The sequence below is a fragment of the Emys orbicularis genome, chromosome 6 (genome assembly GCF_028017835.1).
Source record: "Emys orbicularis isolate rEmyOrb1 chromosome 6, rEmyOrb1.hap1, whole genome shotgun sequence".
Lineage (NCBI taxonomy): Eukaryota > Metazoa > Chordata > Testudines > Emydidae > Emys > Emys orbicularis.
Window position 1 is genome coordinate 67,599,419 of NC_088688.1, and position 8,803 is coordinate 67,608,221.

The following is an 8,803-nucleotide window of genomic DNA, read 5'->3' on the forward strand; positions in this document are numbered from 1 at the left end:
AGCTTTACCTTCCCCACCACCCATAATTATAGACTTGGTCAGGGAAATCCCTGCTCCAATATGAAATGCTGTGTGTTATGGCAGTACAAAACACAGAAATCCTGAACTTAAGTGAGATAGACACCAATACACTCAAAGGTAGCTGCATAGCTCACAGATGTGTTGGGGTTTGAATGGGAAGAAATAGAAAATCTTGGACATACTTTAGGGGCCAAGATTCAGAGTAGCAGCCGTGTTAGTCTGTATCTGCAAAAATAACAGGAGTACTTGTGGCACCTTAGAGACTAACAAATTTGAAAAATTCATGAAGTTAAATTTGTTAGTCTCTAAGGTGCCACAAGTACTCCTGTTATTTTTAGGGGCCAAGGAATTCTTTACTCTGCAGATTTTACTAAAACACATCAAGGGAAAATGGATCACATACTTTGGATGATAAGGTGATAAGACAATGTTTAGATGAAAATTAGCTCTCCATGGTCTTGAACAGTATGAAAGCACAAAAGTAAATCTACTGACCAAGGGACTCAAAGGTCTAGTCAACATTGTGGAAATTTCTAACCAGTTTTAAAATTGATTCAGCTGAACATATTTTCAAACAGGATGGAGATGTAGCATAGACCAGACTCCCAATGGCCTAATCTGCTTTTACTGAATATTTTAACAGATACTGTACATAGACTTTAAGGTGAGATGGGACCATTAAGAACATTTAGTCTGACCTTCTTCAAAATATAGGCCAGTTATTCCTGTGTCTAGTCCAGCAACTTGTGACTGAATAAAGCATATCTGATAGAAAGACTGCCAAACTTGATTCCAAAACTGCAAATAATGAAGAATTTATCAAATCCCTTGGTAATCTGTTCTAATGCTTCATTACCGTGACTTTAAAATGTGTGACAAAGTTCCTCCTCTATCTTGGTGGGTCCTGCGCTTATTGGCGGATTTTCTTGCCTCAGAGATTCACCATGTGGGTTGGGGAACAGCCCAGAGGCCTTCCCCTCTGGAAGAACCCACAGTCCAGGTCAATTGGGAGGTTTGGGGGGAACCTGGGCCCACCCTCTACGCCGGGTTCCAGCCCAGGGCCCTGTGGACTGCAGCTGTCTATAGTGCCTCCTGTAACAGCTGCATGACAGCTACAACTCCCTGGGCTACTTCCCCATGGCCTCCTCCAAACACCTTCCTTATTCTCACCACGGGACCTTCCTCCTGGTGTCTGATAACGCTTGTGCTCCTCAGTCCTTCAGCAGCACACCCACACCCTCACCCTCACCCTCACCCTCTCGGCTCCTTGCGCCTCTTGCTCCCAGCTCCTCACACTCACACCACAAACTGAAGTGAGCTCCTTTTTAAAACCCAGATGCCCTGATTAGCCTGCCTTAATTGATTCTAGCAGCTTCTTCTTAATTGGCTCCAGGTGTCCTAATTAGCCTGCCTGCCTTAACTGGTTCTAGCAGGTTCCTGATTACTCTAGTGCAGCCCCTGCTCTGGTCACTCAGGGAACAGAAAACTACTCATCCAGTGACCAGTATATTTGCCCTCTACCAGACTCCTGTACCCCACTGGTCTGGGTCTGTCACAAATGTTTACCTTATTTCCTGTTTGAACTTGACTTCCTTCAAATTCCAGCCAATGTATCCTTTTATATCTTTGCTAGGTCCAAGAGGATGAAAAATTCTCCCTCTTCTGGGAGGATAAATTTTAATGAATTTATTTTTTCAGTACAAGAAAGCACTTCACAAACAATGTTTCTTAAACAAGTATTTAGATACAGAAAATTTAGCAAACAAACATCATCCACTGGATTGCATTCCCACCATTACATTGCTGAGTCATCCAGTTACTTAGAAGGACATTAAGCCTAGTGGGAGCCTTTTATCCTTGGAAGGCAAGAATAGGCCTGCTCTCCCCTGAGCCTAGACCTAGAATCTGAAAAAACCTGGAGGAGAAAAGTCTAGCCCTGTGAGGTGCTGAGCTCCCTGAATTCCCACTGGCTCTAAAGGGAGGATTAAAAAAGGTAGAAAGTCCTCCCTTTTGCCCCGTCTCTTCACTAGTTAAGAAGGGTCTGCCTGTTTCCTGGAAAGACAAGGCTTGATGGGCTATGACTTGACTCCAATAGCTTGGAGCTCCAAAACCTTAGGCCCCATGTCTTGGGGTGTTTTACTCACCACTGGAGCGCCTCCTTCTGGCCGTGTCTGGGGATTAGCTCTGCCAGGACGACGCCCTTCCTGTAGTTGCACTCCATCAGTCTCCTTGTCTTGTTCTCTTCGGACTCAACTGCTCCCACTTGGTTTGGCCCTTCGGCCAGGTCACTGTAATCTTCCCCTTCCAGAGTATCAAAGTCTCTCAGGACCCACTGTCCCAGGCAGTCTTCCCATTCACTGCCCCTGTATAGTGCCACTTCCCCAGTGGCTGGTAGGGGAACCCAGCCCAGGGACCCTACAACAAGCAATGTCTGCACAGTCCTAAACCTTACTGCTGTATCCCTGGGCTACTTCCTACTGGCATTCTTTCCCTGACAGTGACTGCATGTTTCTCTCTCTGCAACCCCTCATTGCTCTCAGTTACTGAGCTTTATACAGGCCCCTCCTGATCCTCCTCCCTAATTAGTCCCCACTCCCTGGCTCCTCCTCCAGATGCAGCCTATGCAGTTAATTGGCCCACCTGCCACCTTAACCCCTGGCCTTGTGTGGGGTGAACTCCCCGTCACATACCCTCCTGCTCAATCCTGTAACTCTGAGGGGTAGGGATGCCTCCTGCCCTGCACTTGTCTGATTTGGGCTCGCAGGTCATCCCTTTCCTGTTCCAGGTCCCCCACCATGAGGAGCAGTCAGCCTTTCTCCTCCATGGAGTCCCAATATTCTCTTCGCTGCAATTATAGGTCCCTGCAGCTTCTTGCAAAACCTGCTTGGCTGCTACTAATTTCTCCTGTAGCTCCTTTACTTGCCCCACAGGATCCCCCATTCCCCTTTCACTCAGGATCTGAATGCTAACAGGAGCCAGCTCTGCTTCTGTGCTTGTCTGGGCCCTCTCTTTCCCAATCATTTTATCTGCTATCTCCTTACAACCCACGACTGGCACATGGGTTGGCCACCTGCCAGGTCCATGTCATCACCGCCATGTCTACCCTGACAGTCTCCAGCACAGTCTGGTCCCCAGACACCCCCTCTCTTTTTCTTATCTCTGTGATGTCCATGGCTTTCCTTTTGCTACCCCACAATTTCTTAAGAGAAATTTTCTTTTATATGGCCAGCCTCACAGAACCCAAAACAAACCCTTGTCCTTGACTTGTTGGTAGGCCATACTCCAGCCTTCTGTTGTCTATCCTGCTCTCCTGGGAGAGCCTTCCCCTAACAGTTCATGGGCATCTCCTTCTTAGGTACCTGTGCTGAGCACAGGCAAAACATGCCCCTCCCTTTCCTGTTCTCCCCACAGGTTGGACTCGTTTGGGCTTTCTTGTTTTCCTGCCTTCTGAGTAAGGCTTCTTTCCTCCATATAGGTAGGAGCACTCTCTTTTTTAGGTGTCCCCTTCACCCACAGGTATAAAACATCTTTGGCCAGGCCCCAGTACCTCCTTTCCAATTTCGCCATCTGCAGCCTCTGTTAATTTCTTCCAGCATGAGTTTAAATAAATACAGCTTCTCTTCAGCCAGCTGTGTCAAATAGCTTTGCAGGTACAAATGTGCCTCCCACTATCTCAGCAGGTTCTCTAGCATCTACCTCAGCAGAGCCCAGATCCATCCCTGCTGTTTGTCAGCCCCTTTCCACAAGGGCAGTGACTCTGGGGTCCAACTTGGGAAGATAAGTGCCCTCAGCAAAAAAGGCATCCGCATTCTGCGGCTCCATTGCTTCTTTCCCTTTTTTCTCTGCTATGGCCTTTCACAGTCCCCTTGTATCTGGGTCAGTGTCTGCCACAGTCTCTTACACTCCCCTTGTATCCAGGGCAACCATCATGCACAGTCTTTCAACCCTCCCCTTGTATCAGGGGTAACTGCCTGCACACATTCTCCACCAAGTTGTCCTGGGGTTCTCTCCTCACCAATGGAGTGCCTCATTCTGGCCATGTCTTGGGATTAGCTTTGCCAGGCTGATGCCCCTTCCTGCAGTTGCACCCCATCACTCTCTCATTCTACAGTGAAGGTAAATAGGTTAAGCATGAACTTCTCAGATTAAAATACTGTTTAGGCAATTACTAGTTAAAGTCAAATACCAACAAAACTCTTAAAGCATAAAAAAATTCACGTTATCCCAATATAAAGAGGGTCTGAAATCTGGGAAAGTTTAGTATATTTTTATGTGGTAAAGACATAGCACAGTTACTTTTGGTGCTGGCCAACTCTCCTGTAATATTTTTTTAAAGGTGGTAGCAATAGGACACAAATCTTGATGAAACTCACTATGGGATACATTTTCTAAGATCATTTTGGAGGTTTAGCTGCCACAACTCTTGTTAATTTTAATAGGAGTTGTGGTACTGAAACCTAGCACAACACTGTCAATTTCAACCCCTAAGCCCACATTACAAATTGACCAAAAAACTCATTAAAGCTCCATTACATTTGCACTGCTACGGTAATCAGTAACCTACATCAGAAACTCGTTTATAAATCATCCAGTAAAAATCTGTTGCAGCCAGAAACTTGTAACACAACAGTTCAGCCTGAGAGTGAAATTAAAAAACAAATTGAATTGGGCCATTTTGCATAGTATTTTTTCCATAGAAAATATATTAATACCTGGCTATAATAACGATTATACAATTTTATAGAATTCTACATCTATTAATAAATCACAAGTAAATTCTGTGCGGTTGGAAAACATTGTAATCCCTGTTTTTCAGAATGGGAAAGAGGCACCAATAAGGATAAGTGACTTGCTCAAGGTCACCCAGTGTATCCGTGACAGGAAAAGAACCCAGTTCTCAACACTCCGAGTTCTCTGCTTCAACTTGACCATGAACGAGGCTATCTGCCCATATCTAATCACTGATATGATATTGGTCAGACAGGTATGTCGAGCTAATAATCGAGTTAAACAAGTAAGAAACAGGGGACAAGAGCAGAAAAAGGAGCAACAGTTTAGTCATTTTGTATGTTTTAAGTGCATACGACAAAAGGAAGAGTTTATAAGTTTAGGCCATTTTTTTTATGCTCAACTCCTTCAAAAACATGTTGCCACTAAAAAATTAAATGTGACAAGAACTTAATCCATATTGTGATCTAATTAGTGTTGGAATTATGGGGAAAATGTAAGATGTCTGAGATATTTAACTATGAGAAGTGTCTATTAAACTAACTTTGCCATGACTACTTCTCATAAGAATTTTAAATACACCAATATACATGTTTAACATGTCTAAATATCAGTGAAATTGTGCCTTTGCCTGTGTGGGTGCCCGAACAGCCTGGGGCAAGCCATTAGACACCTTCCCCTCTTCTTGTGACCCTGCCCAGGAGCTTGCCACAATCACTACTCCTAGCTAGCATTGCCAGCAGGGCTGCCTTTTGAAAGGGAATGGTAAGGTGGAGTGTGGGAGGGCAGGACTGTAGTGTCTACCTTACTCCACCTCCAGTGGTCAGCATAGCTGGCCTTGTGTGTGTGTGGGGAGGAGGGAATGGACGGGGGAGAGGGGACATGTTGCACTATATTTAAGTGTGGTTGAGCGACCACTCCCCAAAATGTCAGGTATTTCTTCTGCAGCTGCCATTGCAGTATGGCCCCTTTCTATCCCTGACTCAATGGAGGTTGTGACTTAGAAGCAACAACCTGACCCTATATGTTTCCACAATAAATGAAACCATTACTGTCTATCATCTCAATAAAGTGCATTTTAAAGCTCACTAGTTATGTATTCCCCATGACAGAGCATGGTCAGAGTCATCGTTATGGCTTGTCACATCCATGATCTAGACTTTAAAAAACTGTAAATACATAGGTACATTACCCTCTATTTAAATAGTGTGCAACTGTGTATTTACATGCTAAGTCATTACAGTCAAACAAGTCAGTTCAACTGTGACCCATTCAGAAAGAAGCAAATGAAAAGCACTCACCAGTTAATATGCAGAGGTGACATTAAGATTGTGACACAAAGGGTTTGTGGACACTTCAAGGTGGGGATGTAGTTCCTAACTCGAATAGATATACTCAAGCTAGCGCTCATCTAGCTAGCGCACTAAAAATAGAATACAGCTGTGACAGTGTGAGCTGTGGGATGGCTAGTCGCTCCAGATGCATACTTAGGGTTTTGGATGGCTATGAGTGCCTGGCTGACACTCTGTGTAGCATACTGACCCAAGATGGGACTTTGAGAAATGCTGACTGCCCCAAACACAGTGGCAGTTTTTTCTCCGATTCATTTTGCATTCCCAGTGGCTTTAGTTTGGTGATTCTAAAAAGAAGGGGAAGAAAGGTCAGTTTAGAAAAAAGTTTCCATTCAATGTCCCTCTCACCTGCTGTTATTTCCTACATTCAGCACATGGTCCTCGGGGAATAACTTGTTAAAAAAAACCAACCCACCCACCCAAACCCTTCTACATCAAATTTAACATATTACATCATAGTCTGATACTGTGCAGGTCAGAAACTATAATGAGGAATATTTGAAACATATCCTTACTCTTAGGAAAGTGCCCTGTAATTTTTAATGTCCACATAGAATTAAAAAAACTAAAACTAAAACTTCTCCAAATTTATAAAACAAAATTAAGCTCATTCCATGACCTGATGGAGCTTAATGGGTTTGTCTTGATTTTCAGGCTCTAGCAAGGCTTTTAACAAAATACAAAGTCACGTGGAAGTTAGACAATAAGTCCATGACTTAAGACAACTTGCAAGGTACCAGAGGACAATTTCCATAGTATTGACGGCATCCTTTTAACCAATCGCAAAATTCCCTTTCCTTTTGAACTGTAATTTCCTCACTTGTGGTAATGGCAGTGTGCATTGTAACTAACAGGATTTTGGTTGCAAAAGCTTCACTTTAAGTGAAATCAAAAAGTTTTACAGAAAACATTTTTTAAAATATGGAAAATACTGCAAAAATAAGATGATAATCAAACTGTTTTGTAACATTTCACATCCTTATTTTATTTTATTAAATTAGACTCAAGCATATCAAATTCCAGAATGGGCCCGATTCTCATTGACACTCAGGCCATTTTACACCGCTCTGGCAATCTAAAGGAGCCCTAAAGAGGTCATAGAAAGACCCCTTTACATTGCCAGCGCAGTGTAAACTGGGTTAGTGTAAATGAGAATCAAGCCCATTGGCCTGCACCTTGTGTAGACATTTACATCAGTGAGAAGTGCATGTAAAATGCTCCCATTATGATTTGGTGGCTTTTATATCTACTTTGCACAGGGGTAAATGACTACATTGGATGTAGGACAACAAAGAATCAGATCCCTTGGGTCTTAGATTTCTCTCTTATGGTCTGATCCAGCTCTCATTCAAGTAAATGGTAGTCTTTCCACTGACTTTAATGGAAGCAGGATCAAGCCCTTGCACTGGTGTTAATCAGGAGGTCCATTGAGGTCAGTGGAATTGCCCTAGTATGCAACCATATGAGAATAGAATCAGGGCTTACAGACATAAGGACAAATTCTAGTCTTGGTTACACTGGTGTAAATCTAGAGTTGTTCCATTGTCACTTATGGCATTACTTCAGAATTACACAAAGTGTAGTTTTTTTAGCAGCGTTTGCCCACAAAGAAGCAGGTTCTCCCTTTATTCCATGCGTATAATTTCCCTTAATATTAACAGGAGGGGAGAACAGACACTGAAATGTAAATAGACGTTAATAGGCTTTCTTGTGACCCTTTAGGGGATACCATATTTTCTCAAGTTGACTCTTCATTATGCTGGAAATTGCAAAGAAAAATATGACTTCTGACTACTTCTTTCTTCATAAAACAATGCTTCAGAAATTACATACAGACAATTGCCTTAAGTAAATTGTGTTCACAATTATTAAAAATTTATTCTAAAACTCTACATCATATTGGAAAAGGGAGGAGTGGGGGGGGGAGAATTTAAAAAAAGAAACAGTGGGTGAATGCAATGTGCTACAGGGTAAACAGAGAGTTCCATTTCTGGAGCCTCTGGCCTTGATTGCCACTCAGAGATAAAAATCATTCCTCACACTTTGAGACAAAAGTAAATGGCAGTTTGCAATGTTAAGAACCTCTGTGGAAATAAGATGAAATGAGACGAGGCTTCCAGACCTGTGAGAAAAATCAATCTGATGGAAAATTGACAAACTTGTTTAACATGTCGGCACAGGATCCGAAAGTTGACCCGTAGAGACCTCCACTTAGAAACACCGTGAAGTTACTGTCAGTTCTCTTAATCTGTTCAATTACACAACAGGATCTCAAAGGGGACTTTTTTCCAAACATCACTTTAAATTAACTTTTCTCCTTTGTGTTTTAAACTTCCAGTCCTTTTCCCCCCATCTCTCCAGCAACATGGATAAATTATTAAAAAGTCCAATTATCTGTGAATGAAAATGTTATAGAACGTTCGATTTAAAATTTTGATTGGATTGAGATGAGGTTTACAGTTAAAAAATAAATTAATCTCATTACACTGAGCCAAATTCACCCCACGTGTAACTCCACTAGGGTTTGGCCCATTGCTTTTCTATTCAAGAATGGTAGGAAATGTTATTAAAATCAACACACTTTTCCCAGAAAGAATAAAAACCAATGTCCCCTGCGACACCTTTAAATCCACGAAGTGAAATTAGAGAAGGCTTTGAGATGGAAGAAAAACCTACTGTGTTAAGCTGATTCTAAACATCCC